Consider the following 12,949-nt stretch of genomic DNA (forward strand, 5'->3'; position numbering starts at 1 on the left):
CGGCCATGGCTCACGGGCCTAGCCGCTCCGCGGCATGTGGGATCTTCCCGGACCGGGGCACAAACCCGCGTCCCCTGCATCGGCAGGCAGACTCTCAACCACTGCGCCACCAGGGAAGCCCTTGAACGTATTTTTGAAGAGCATAATAGTACTTTTCCCAGTAGCTCTGAGGAATGGTGACTGAGTACATTCAGGAACAAGTTGTGGATGACAATAGCTTCTGTTCCTACAAAGGGCTGGATTCAGACCTTTAGAGGCGCCAAGCGCTGAAAATATTATAGCAACCTCCCCATTCCACCTCACCAAGTACTTTGTTATAAAAAATAATGCTAGGGCTTCCCTGGTGGCGCAGTGGTTGAGAGTCCGCCTGCCGATTCAGGGGACATGGGTCACTGTCACAGTCACTGAATTTTACATATATATATGGGATAACATTAGACAGCCTGAGGTCTTTGACAGAATATGTTTTGTAAATGTTGGCAATACTTGATCAGTTGGAAAATGAAAGTGAGCACCCGGGAGCCTAGAAGGGGAACTTCCTACAGCTGAGCAAAAGGCACGGCACAGCCCCCTTTTTATAGAGGGTGTGGGGTGCCTGTGGATCTAGGAGAGGGCAAGAAGTTAGCACCCTAAGTCATGAAAATGAAAGATGTAAGTAAACATCACAGTTGTGAAGGAGAGATAATGGGAAGAGCTTCAATCAACTTTTACCCTGCAAAGGCCAAGTCCGTCACCAAAAATACAGCTAATACAAAAGGATTAGTAAGTAACTTTTCACACTCCCTCGAGGGATCCACGTAAGTCTAGAATTTACATCCTAGCTTGACATCGAAGCTTGACACCCCTTTTCTAATGAATGACTGAACAAAAGGCTTAGAAAAATCTTTACCTCCAAACATGATATTAAATAGCAGTTAATTTACTCTTTACATGACACTAAATGATCAAATGAGAATTTTCTTTTTAATGAAAGTGGTCTCAGGGAAGAGAGACCACTCAGTGTGAAAGGGAAGAGTGAAAGGTAAGCACTTCTATTATCAGAGGTCTGGACACACCTATAAGGAAAGAAGCATGACGAGGAGAAAGACACCAGCTCTGCCCATGGTCAAACCAGGAAAAACCAAATCTGCAGCTGTATCCTAAAACCTAGAATGACAATCATCACCCTCTGGGAATAACCATTTTCTATTTACTGCTTAAAGAAAAATAGCCCTGTGTGCATTTTATACCCAGTACACACCAAGTATTCATATGTGAGCTTATCTATTCCTCCACATTTGTACTCATGAAGACATGACTGCCTGCAATTTTCACAACTAAAAATAGCACGATCTGAACCCAGTGCTTCTGATAGCAAACCTAGTGCTTACACCATCTCTCCATGACCTGGCTCTCTTGAGATTCCAATCTTACAGAATAACCAAATAATAGAAAATTTTTGAGCCCTGTTAAATCCACAAAAAGTATAGTATGTGAGGCTTCAATTACTCCCCTCTAAGAATTTTTCTGGCAACAAGTAATTACTATGTGAGGCATGTAATAAGTCTCTAACATACTATATCTTGAGAACTCAGTAAATATTTATGGGTTATGTTCTAAGATGAGTTATAGAGATCGCCTAAGACATGACCTTTACTAGACTAGGTGATACTGACCAAAAGAACTAGGGATTCCAAGAAGTAAGATCTGAGTTGGCCAGAGGGTCGGAAACTTAAGCTAACCTTTAAGGAACGGTGGTATTTGGCTAACATGAGAGGAGAGAGGAGAATACTTACAGTATGGGGGCGGGGGGAGTGAAAACTGAAGTGGAGACGAATGATTCAACACTTAACTATGAAAGTGAATATGGGGGTATGGGTGCTGGTATAGGCAGTGATTAGCAAAATTGAACTGGAAAATGTAGAAATTTTATATTGCCCTTTACAGATGAGAAAATTGAAGTGCAATTAGGTTAAAAAATATAGTTGCACAAAGTTCAACTGCTAGTAGGTGGCAAAGTTAAAATTTAAATCTCACCCTGTTAACTCCTGGCCCATCACTCTTTCCACCATACCATGATTTTAAGTGAGAATGTTTGTACGTGGCATTAGTTAAAACAATTTCAATGAATATTCTTTCAAGTGATAAGTTATTCTAATTTGAATGATGTGACTAAGAGATTTCCCAAATATCTGCTATTAACCTGTTGAATTAGTCTTTCTCGATAATTTTAAGTTTCTGCTTCCATTAGATTAAATAATATTATTAAAGTTTAGGATAAACTGGCAATACTTAACTGAAAAACAAAATTAATAATTAGGAGTCTATTATATAACTATATTACAAGGTCTGACATCAAACAAGAAAGAAATAGCCAGGATAAAATCAGAGTTTTTGGAATTTGGGATTTGGGACTTTTTTAGAGCAGTTTTCAGTTCACAGAAAAATTGAGCAGAAATTAGAGAGTTCACATATATCTCCACACGTACACTCACAACCTCCCCCAATATCAACATCCCTCACCACAGTGGTACATGTGTTACAATTGATGAACTTACACTGACACATTATTATCACCCAACGTCCATAGTTTACATGAGGATTCACTCTTGGTATTATACATTCTATGGATTTGGAAAATTTTATGGCAGGTATCCACCACCAACAGAATAGCTTCATTGCCCTAAAAACCTGCTGTGCTCTGCCTGTTCATCCCCACCTCCCCTGTAACCTCTTGCAACCACTAATCTTTCTACTGTCTCCATAGTTTTGCCTTTTCCAGAATGTCATATAGTTAGAATCATATAGTATGTAGCCTTTACAGATTGGCTTCTTTCACTTAGCAATGTGCATTTAAGGTTCCTTCTTGTGTTTTCATGACTTAATAGCTAATTTCTTTTTAGTGCTAAATAATACTCCATTGTCTGGATGTACCACAGTTTATTTATCCATTCACCTACTGAAGGACATCATCGTTGCTTCCAGGTCTTGAAGTTATGAGTAAAACTGCTATAAACATCTGTATGTAGGTTTCTGTGGGAACGTAAGTTGTCAATTTGTTTGGGTAAATACCAAGAAGCACGATTTCTTGATCATGCATAAGAATATGTTGAGTTCTATAAAAAACCGCCAAACTATCTTTCAAAGTGGCTGTACAATTTTGCATTTCCACCAGCAATGAATGGGAGTTATTATTGCTCTATATCAGCACCAGCATTTGGTATAGTCAGTGTTCTGGATTTTGCCCATTCTAACAGGTAGGTAGTAGTAATTCATCGTTGTTTTAATTTGAAATTCCCAAATGACATATAATGTTGAACATTGTTTCATGTTTACTTGCCACCCGTATATCTTCTTTGGTGAGCTGTCTGTTCAGATCTTTTGCCCAGTTTTTAATCAAGCTATTCATTTTCTTACTGTTGAACTTTAAGAGTTCCTTATATATTTTGGGTGACAGTCCTCTATCGGATGTGTCTTTTGCAAATATTTTCTCCCAGTCTATGGCTTGTAGTCTCATTGTCTTGATACTAGTTTTCACAGAGCAAAACTTTTTAATTTTAACATAGTCCACTTTATCAATTTTTTATTTCAAGGATTGTGCGTTTGGTGTTGAAAAGTCATCACCATACCCAAGGCCACCTAGGCTTTCTCCTATGTTATCTTCTAGGAGTTTCCTGATTTTGCATTTTACATTTAGGCCCATGATCTATTTTGAGGTCATTCTTGTGAAGAATGTAAGGTCTCAGTCTAGATTTGTGTTTTTTTTGCATGTGGATGTCCAGTTATTCCAGCACCATTTGGTGAAAAGACTATCTTTGCTCCATTGTATTGCCTTTGCTTCTTTGACAGAGATCAGTTGACTATATTTACGTAGATCTATTTCTGGGCTCTCTATTCTGTTCTGTTGATCTATTTATCTATTCTTTCAGCAATACCACACTGTCTTAATTACTGTAACTTTACAGTAGTCTTAAAATCAAGTAATTTCTGTCCTTTGACTTTGTTCTTCTCCTCCAATATTGTGTTGGCTATTCTGGGTCTTTTGCCTCTCCATATAAACTTTAGAATCAGTTTGTCAGTATTCACAAGATAACTTGCTAGGATTTGGGGGGGGGATTAGGATTTATTTTTAATTTCCTTTGATATTATTTTAACATTGTTATCTCAATTTTAAAAATCTATATAGTGTACACATTCTAGAATTAGAACTACATCCGTCTGAGGAACGATTAGCTACTCTTGAGTGAATTTAACTCCCACTACTCTCTCCTCTAGATCAATTTGTTCCCCCGAATCTCAAGAGAGTACATCCTAAAGGACAAGCCCCAACAGCCTTTGTAACCTTCACCACTCGTCTAAGTTTTATATGCTTCTGGGAAGTTACAGTCCTGAAAGGCATGTTGTTGGTATAGCTCGCATGAGCACTTCCAAGGCAACCTTGCACACAGTAAATTTTGCTGGATTAGCTATCTATGAAATGCGTTCAAAAGGGCATCCCCACCTACCATCTTCATAGGCACAGTGCTTTCCCCTTTACAAAGCTTCTGACACATTACCTTTTCTGAACATAAAAAAAGGATATAAAAGTACATGAGGGGGCTTCCCTGGTGGCGCAGTGGTTGAGAGTCCACCTGCCGATGCAGGGGACGTGGGTTCATGCCCCGGTCCGGGAAGATCCCACATGCCGCGGAGCGGTTGGGCCCGTGAGCCGTGGCCGCTGAGCCTACGCGTCCGGAGCCTGTGCTCCGCAACGGGAGAGGCCGCAATGGTGAGAGGCCCACGTACCGCAAAAAAATTAAAAAAGTATATGAGGGAAACAGATGAGGAAATTGAGGACCACTGAAGGTAAAAGACTTCTTTGAGGTAAAAAATCTAGAAAATGATGGTGCTGAGACCAAAACTTACTGCATATTCTCCTCACTACCTTTTGCACACAAGGTTCTATTCTTATAAACCCACACCACGTAGCACACAGCATTAACCTCTGACCAGCAGGTACAAGGGACTCCTCAAACATTTCTTTGGGGTCTCGCTAGGCACAAAACACAAGCCACAAGACAGTTGAATGAGTGAATCCATTATAGACAATGCCAATCTCCTGGAGAAGCCTAGCTGAACCCAGGAGTTTCAAAGTAAGTCTAAACACCATTTAAAACCCTTCTGCCTTTTCACTGCTCTTCCAGGCCTCAGTGATACTTGGGCTGGCTCAAACCTAACCTTTCTCGGTGCTTAGAGACCAAAGTGAGATTCCATTTAATAAGTATACAACTTGTCAAAGGCTGGGATCTCCATTGCTTGGAGAATTACAGAACTTGGAAACATCAAATAGTTCCATGCACAACAGGAAGGACAGAAAGCAAAAATAAGAAAGAAAATCAAAATAAGAAGAGAATTATTTTCAGCCAAATCATATCTGAATAACATAGGCTCAATCATAACAGGTCCAAATGCATGCAAATAAAATTTAAAGAGATGGAGAAAGTTTAGAGAGACCATCACTTTAGCCATTAGGTGATTGGTGTTTTGATGAATATCCCCAGGCAGGCATCTGGACATCTCAGTTCCTTTATTAAGCTATTGTTATTAGAAAATGTTAAGCAGAGTACCTTACACTAGGAAGCAGTCAATAAATCCTTGCTAAATAGAATTAAGCCAAGTAAAATAAAATTGAATTGCCAAGGGATTCCAGAACAATCAGGGAGAGAAACAGGTTAGGAACTACTGAAAAAAGTAGCCAGATGGGGAAAAGGGGCAGAGACTTGGGCATTAGGAGTAGGAGAGGAAAAGAATGGTGAACATAAGTCAAGATCAATTTTCCCCCAGTGGTCCCTCCATCTTGGAGGCCTTGGTGGGACGAGCTAGTTGCTGGATGACTTCTACAGAAGCACAAAACCTGTATTTCTCTTTTGTTAACTCATCTGTCCCTTTCCTGAATGCATTTCGCATTTAGTTACAACAGCAGTAGCAATTGTGACCCATACTGTTTTATACTGCCCACTAAATCTCTCCATTGTAATAGGATTATCTTGTCTAATATATAATATATAGTATCCCTTCTTCCCTACCTGCCCCAAAGTGCCAACTCCTTTTTTTCTTCTGGTGTTGTACGGACCCCTAGCCAAGTAATCCACTCTTGTGTTTAGCTCCCCTGTAAAGACAGCATTATGCACAAGTGTGTTTTGAGCATTAAGAGAAAGGTTGGATAAAAGTGAGGTGGGAATGGATGAGGGAGTGGAGGCAAGGAGATGAACGGACAGCTGTCTTTTCAAATCAAAGAGGGCAAATTTCCAACAGATCGCATCCATGATCAAACCAAAGTGTTCAAATGAAAGGGATCAATCCAAGATAACAATCTCGATGGTTCACACATGATAGGCTTTTAAACCACAAAGCATTGAAGATTCCACCGGAAGAAGAAAGAGAAGTGACACTGAGTGAGCATTCACTTACTCAGAGCATCTGCTACGTATGAGGCTCTGTGTTGGCCTCTTTGCATATCTAATGGCCCCTATTTCATATACCAAACCTATGAGGTAAGAAAAATGAGACTTGGAGAGGTTCAAGATCTCGTCCAAGGTTACACGGCTAGTAAGTGGTGGCAAAGCCAGAATTTAAACCCATATCCTTTTCACTGCAAAAGTACTTTGAGGAGCATTATTTGTAGAAGGGGATTTTGGTGGGTGAACATTGCTGCCTGGAAGAATGTTTTTGGACTAAGGATATGGAAAAATAGCTGGGCTGGTGCTATGTGGCTGAACATCTGTGCCAAATTATTAATAAAAGCAATCATCATCAACTTCATTTATTAACTACATGCCAAACATTATGCTATGTACTCACAAGAGGTATCTGTAATACCTATTAGATGGGAATTATGATCCTTATTTTACAGAGTAGGAAACTGAGAGAGTTGAAGCGGCTTGCCCGAGGTCACACAGCCAGTGCGTATAGAGCTGGGAGTGGAAATCAGGTCTGACTTCACATCAGAAAGAGGCTGAGGCCTGGGCAAGTGTCCAGGGAAAAGGCAGGTGTTAAGGGGAAGAGGCAGGTTGTGGACACCATGAGGTGGTCCTGACCAAGATCAAAGAAGCCAGCTAGAGGAGGGAGGCACTGACCGTTAAATTCCTTACAGGACAACAGGGGTGGCATTGTCCTATAAAGGGCGCCCTTACTCCCCACTGAGGAATGGCTGAGGCAACAAACTTGGAGACTTACCAGCAGAGGTTCAGGTTGGAATCACATGGGGAACACTTCAAAATACTGAAGTGTATTCACTTCAACCCCTACCCTCAGATACTCTAATTTAATTGATCCTTAAGGTCTACCTGAGCTTCCTAACGTAGTGGTGAGCAGCCCTCATTGTGGACGGTTGCTGACTTCAGAGAAGCTCTGGGAGGCCTGGGGATGTAGGACACATATCTGGACTGAGTAGTCAGTGTTAGGAGAGGGTCCACTCATACCTTGCGCGGCTTCAAACAGGGCAAGGGGCATAAAGAATCCAGCGTGTCTGAGTTGTGGGCAGGTCACCATTTATGTCAGCTGGCGCGTGACATCAGCAGGTCTGTGGAGGTCCGTTTTCAGAGGGGCGTTAGCTTTCTGAATGCCTGTGAGATGTGCGTTTGAGGAGAGGGTGATGTAAAGCGCCTGAAAGTGGACCTTACAAAGAAACTTGGGAGGAAGTGCCTGAGAGTTAATGCTAATTTAAAATGGTGTGACATTAATATAAGGGGGGAACCTCTAATTTTTTAGTGTGTCTATTAAAAGTGTAATCATATGGAAAGGTCTGAACTAGATTTGTTGCATATGATAGATAGTTCATATGACAAAGTCTGGGATGTGACTATATAAGAAGGGAAGAAAACAGTGAGTTAACAGAGAGGCGAGGGGAGAGTGAGGAGGTGATGAGACTCCTTTGGACGACACTCCCACTCTGTGCTTGGACATCGTCTAGGAAAAACTCACTTTTTTCCCCTCCTAACACACTCACTGCCTGGAGCTAGTGCAGACCCCACAGGCTAAGGGCTCGGACCCACAAGACCATCCCTGCAGCACAGACACCAATTACGAGTAGTAGGTCCCCAAGTTACCCACAACTTCTTTCCAACTTGGCTACAAATCAGAGGTTCTCAGGACCCCTCCCCTACTCCCAGCCTTGGATTCAATCACTTGCTAGACCAGCTCACAAAACTCAGGGAAACACTTATGTGTACTAGTTTATTATATAATAAAGGATACAGATAAACAGCCAGACAAAGAGATATATAAAGTCTGGAAGGGTCCCCAGCGTAGGATTTTCTGTCCCTGTGGAGTTGGGGTGCACTAGTTTCCCAACACATGGATGTGTTCACCAACCCAGAAGCTCCTCCAACTTGATACTTTGGGGATTTCCATCATGTAGGCATGATTAATCATCAGCTCAGTCTCCAGCCCTGCCTCCCTGCCTGGAAAGAAGAGGTGGGGCTGAAAATTCCTAGCTTCTAAGCATGGCTTGGTCTTTCTGGGGACAAAGCCCCCATTCAGGAGCCCACCCAAAATCACCTCATTAGAACAAAAGACACTCCTCTCACCCAGGAAATTCCAAGGGACTTAAGAGCTCTATGTCAGGAATGGGAGTCAGAGACCAAATATTAGAACAAAAGATGCTCTAGTGCTCTTATCACTTAGGAAACTACAAGAGCACAAGGAGCTCTGTGCCAGGAGCCAGGGGAAGAGACCAATATATATTTTTTGCATACGTCACAGACATGGATACTGTTGGAGTCACAACTCGTGGATTCTAAGTAAAAGAATCTGGAAACGCCTTCCCTACTTCCCTTACCTTTAGTGTTTATAAAGCAAACAGATCTTAAGCAGAAGCAGAGGCAGGGGCCTCCCCACCCCCTGCTGGGCCTCCAACCCCACCCCCAGGAGCAGCTGCATTCCTTCTGATGACAGGCACAGAGGAGGGAACATGAGGAAGATCCAGGGTCAGGGATCTACCCTCAACTAGATATGAAGCTCCTCGAAAGCCATCTCCTTTGAGGAGAGACTTGTGGACTGATCTTAACTAAACCTTTCTCGTTCAGAGACCGCACAGACCCAGGCAAGGGAAGCTTGAACACCATGGTGTCCTTCAGCTTCCACTGAGCTCACCGGGTGAGGAAGCATGGCCAAGCCAGGCACCAGAGGAAAGTTTCAGATAGAAAACCTGGGAATAGGGCTTCCCTGGTGGCGCAGTGGTTGAGAATCTGCCTGCCAATGCAGGGGACATGGGTTCGAGCCCTGGTCTGGGAGGATCCCACATGCTGCAGAGCAACTAGGCCTGTGAGCCACAACTACTGAGCCTGCGCGTCTGGAGCCTGTGCTCCGCAACAAGAGAGGCCGCGATAGTGAGAGGCCCGCACACTGCAATGAAGAATGGCCCTCGCTTGCCACAACTAGAGAAAGCCCTCGCACAGAAACGAAGACCCAACACAGCCATAAATAAATAAATAAATAATTAATTAATTTAAAAAGAAAACCTGGGAATATTCCCTGTGAGGAGGGATTGCTTCCACTCAAAAGAGATGGGCACTAAGACCAAGGCCACCCATTCCAGGGTTTCACACACAGCCCAATACAGCCACCCTCACACCAGCATCAGCACCACCTGCATGACCCAGCATGGCAGAGGCTGCCTCACATTTTGTTCCAGTGTTCAGGGGTCACTGTCACAAGAACTGGTATGGGAAAGGCCTTCACAGCCTTCAGAACGCATTCACATCCAATGTCTCTTGAAACAATAATACTGGGGACTTCCCTGGTGGCACAGTGGTTAAGAATCCACCTGCCAATGCAGGCGACACGGGTTCAAGCCCTGGTCCAGGAAGATCCCACACGCCGGGGAGCAGCTAAGCCCGTGCTCCACAACTCCTGAGCCTGCGCTCTAGAGCCCATGAGCCACAACTACTGAGCCCACGTGCCACAACTACTGAAGCCCACGCGCCTAGAGCCCGTGCTCCACAAGAGAAGCCACCGCAACGAGAAGCCCGTGCACCGCAACAAAGAGTAGCCCCTGCTCGCCGCAACTAGAGAAAGCCCGCGCACAGCAACGAAGACCCAACGCAGCCAATGAATAAATAAATAAATAAAATTCTTAAAAACAACAACAACAACAATAATACTGAAAGTATCGCTATTTTTACCGTGTAATAAATACAGAGGCCTACGTGCAGGAAGGTAAAGCAACTTTGCCAAATAATAAAAGGTAGAGCCAGAACTTGAACTTGGGTTCGGAATCTAAATCCCAGGCTCTTTGCAGAACAAAGGTAAGTATATACCAAACACCCAGAATTAATGCAGAGAGCTGCCCACCCGCAGCCCCTTTCCGGTATCCAGATAAATACCCATCCAAGTGCGGAAGTGGCCTTCAAGAGAGAATCTGCACTTCTCCCCTAGCCTGACACCTTCACCTCCTAGTCACCAGTCACCGAGGGAAACGTGGAACTTGACTCGGAAAGTAGTCAAACGTGTGTGTGGAGTGGGGGAGGGCAGTGTTATTGCAGAGTGATTCAGAGCACAGAGTTTAGAGTCAGACATGCAAGAGTCTCAACCTTACTAGCTGTACTTCCTTAAGCAAATCATTCTTCTTCTCTAAGCTTTAATGCCCGTATTCATAAAATAGGAATAATGCCTCAGGAACTCTGAGGATTCAATCAAATTATGTACGTAGGGCTCTGAGCATGGAGCCTGGTGCAGAGCAAGCACTTAGCTTTTTTTATTTTACACACAGACACAAAACTAAATATGACCATAGATACCACCTGCTGATGAACCGCCATTAGCATGCTCTCTTGCTGATAACTAACGTCCTTGTGGGGACTTGTTAATTAAACTGCCTCTATCGCCTCAGTCTCGAGAGAAATGAACATGAACATAGAGGTATGGAATGGAAAGAGCACTGATTAGCAGTAAAGAAAACTTGGATTTCATCTGCAACTTCACTACTAACGTGCTGTGTTGACCCTGAATGTGTCCACCCCCCTCTGTCACTTCCACCGCCTGTGAAATGAGGAGGTCAGAAGAGATCTCTAAGGCTCTTCACAGACTCTGACTCTGTCGTTCCTCCAGGGAAAGGAGGCAGAAGGCAAGCAGTCAGCAAAATGGTGCTGAACCCCTCCTGGCTTGAACACTGCGAACTCCCACCTCAAATGGCTGGCCTGAGAGTTTCAGCCACTTGGAAAAATTCTCTTTCCCCTTGGATGGGACTCTTGAACCTCAGCCAGGACTCAGCGGTCCCAACTGCAAACAGTCCCAAGTCATTCGGTAACAAAGGGAAAGGCACCCAGGCCAGCGAAATGGGGAAGATAAGGATCATCACCAACTGGAAAATGCCCCATCCACCCAGACCCCCAACCACCCCAAACCTCAAGGTGAAGGCACCCGTCACCCGAAGTTGTCCTTCTCACAATTAAGTCAACGACTCCCCTGAAAAATCAAAAATACAAAAAGCTGTCCTCTCCCAAACTCAGGACCCTCGAACGCCGCTACTAAATGCCGAAAACCTAACCAGCTCTGTGATCGGCCTGTCTTGCCTGCCAACAGTTTCAACCCTGCGAACGTTGTTTATTGTATCTTGCAGCTGCGATGGAATCGTTTATTATGCTTCAGTCTTCTTTGGTTAGCAGTGCTTTATTCTTCTCTCCATAACATAAATCCAGCCCCCCCAAAACGTGAAATCTTGGATTTCTCGTGCCTAGGGTGCCGCATTCCCTTCCCTTCCTCGCCTGACTTGAAACCCCCTTCTGCCTCCTTTTTAAAACTTTTCCTGAGACACCAGGAGAAGGATATTTAGAGCTTTCGTTTTCGGAAAAGAAAGGAAAAAAAAAAAAATGAAGGGAAAAAAAGCCCCAAAACACACAACTTACGTTCATCCAGGAGTGCACAGTTTGGGAAAGAAGAAAACAGAGCTATAATCCACTGCGTTCCCCCAACCCAAAAAGAAGAATCTGTTGTGAAACGCTTCTTTTTCCACTTTGCCGGTGGAGGAGCCCGGTGGTAGGCATACATCCACAGGCTGATGCAAGATGCCTTTGAGAGAAACCTCACATTCTGAGGATTCCTGGGAAAGCGCCAGGGATCCCAGCATCCAATATATTGCACATTTGGTTTCAATTAGGAAGGGGGTTGGGGAGGGAAGAAGGAAAGTCACCAATCAGAGCTGTTTTCTGTTTAGAGACTATTTCTTTTGACCCAAGGGACCACGGGCAAAGCTATAATTTACAGCAAAACCCATTCATAGAAGAAAAAATATGTATAACCATAGGACAGACTTAAAGACATAGCTCCCTTCCGCCTTATCCCCACCGCATCCATCCCCAAGCCCTCCCCTTCTTCCATCTAAGACTCGGTCCCCACCCTGTGACCCCCACCTCATTTTTCTTACTTGAGCTGAAGCTATGAGCACAACTTAAGGTTTGGATTCTCTTCCAATTGACGCTTCCAGGACAGTTGGGTCACACACATGGAGCTGATCTTTAGTGTTTTATCCATGAAAGCCCAGAGCTGAGCCCTTCCCCTAAAAGATTTGATTTAATCCTCCCTGCTCCGGAACTATCTCTCCCACCAAAAAAAAAAAAAAAAAAAAAAAAAAAAACTGGATAGTTTGAGAGTCTAGGATTCCTATTTTTTTCCACTCAATTCCCAGTTGGTTGCTCCCTCTGAGGGTCTGTGGCTGTCCTGAATCCATGCTGCTAAATGGAAACACAAGCGTTTGTGAGGACTTTCTAAACTATTTTGAAACTTTTTTCATTTTCCTCTTTTTTTTTTTTTTTCCTATCCACGGCCATGAAGAGAGATCATGTGAAAGGGGAGTGTAAGTGACAGGGAGGAACCCTTCCTTGGCTCTTTAAAAAGAGTAACTAATAATTCTTCCCATCCATCAAGGCTCCTGGCATTAACCCTTCCAAGCCTGGATCATTCTTTACCAAGCACAGGCTTGGTCTGCCCTAGA

At 43.6% G+C, this 12,949-nt stretch overlaps 1 protein-coding gene across 2 annotated transcripts in view; it reads right to left on the reverse strand.

Moving 5' to 3' along the window:
• The window catches only part of DDR2 (discoidin domain receptor tyrosine kinase 2), a 160,750-nt gene extending 148,347 nt beyond the window's left edge, over positions 1-12,403 (reverse strand). Inside the window, exon 1 of one of the 2 annotated variants that reach the window (XM_033855804.2) lies at positions 12,383-12,403. The gene's annotated coding sequence lies outside the window, so the exon portion shown is untranslated. Of the gene's footprint in view, positions 1-11,864; positions 12,024-12,382 lie in introns of those variants that run through there. The other variant, XM_033855797.2, reaches the window with a different exon arrangement.
• Positions 12,404-12,949: the final 546 nt, after the last annotated feature.

This window comes from Tursiops truncatus, chromosome 1 (genome assembly GCF_011762595.2).
Source record: "Tursiops truncatus isolate mTurTru1 chromosome 1, mTurTru1.mat.Y, whole genome shotgun sequence".
NCBI lineage: Eukaryota > Metazoa > Chordata > Mammalia > Artiodactyla > Delphinidae > Tursiops > Tursiops truncatus.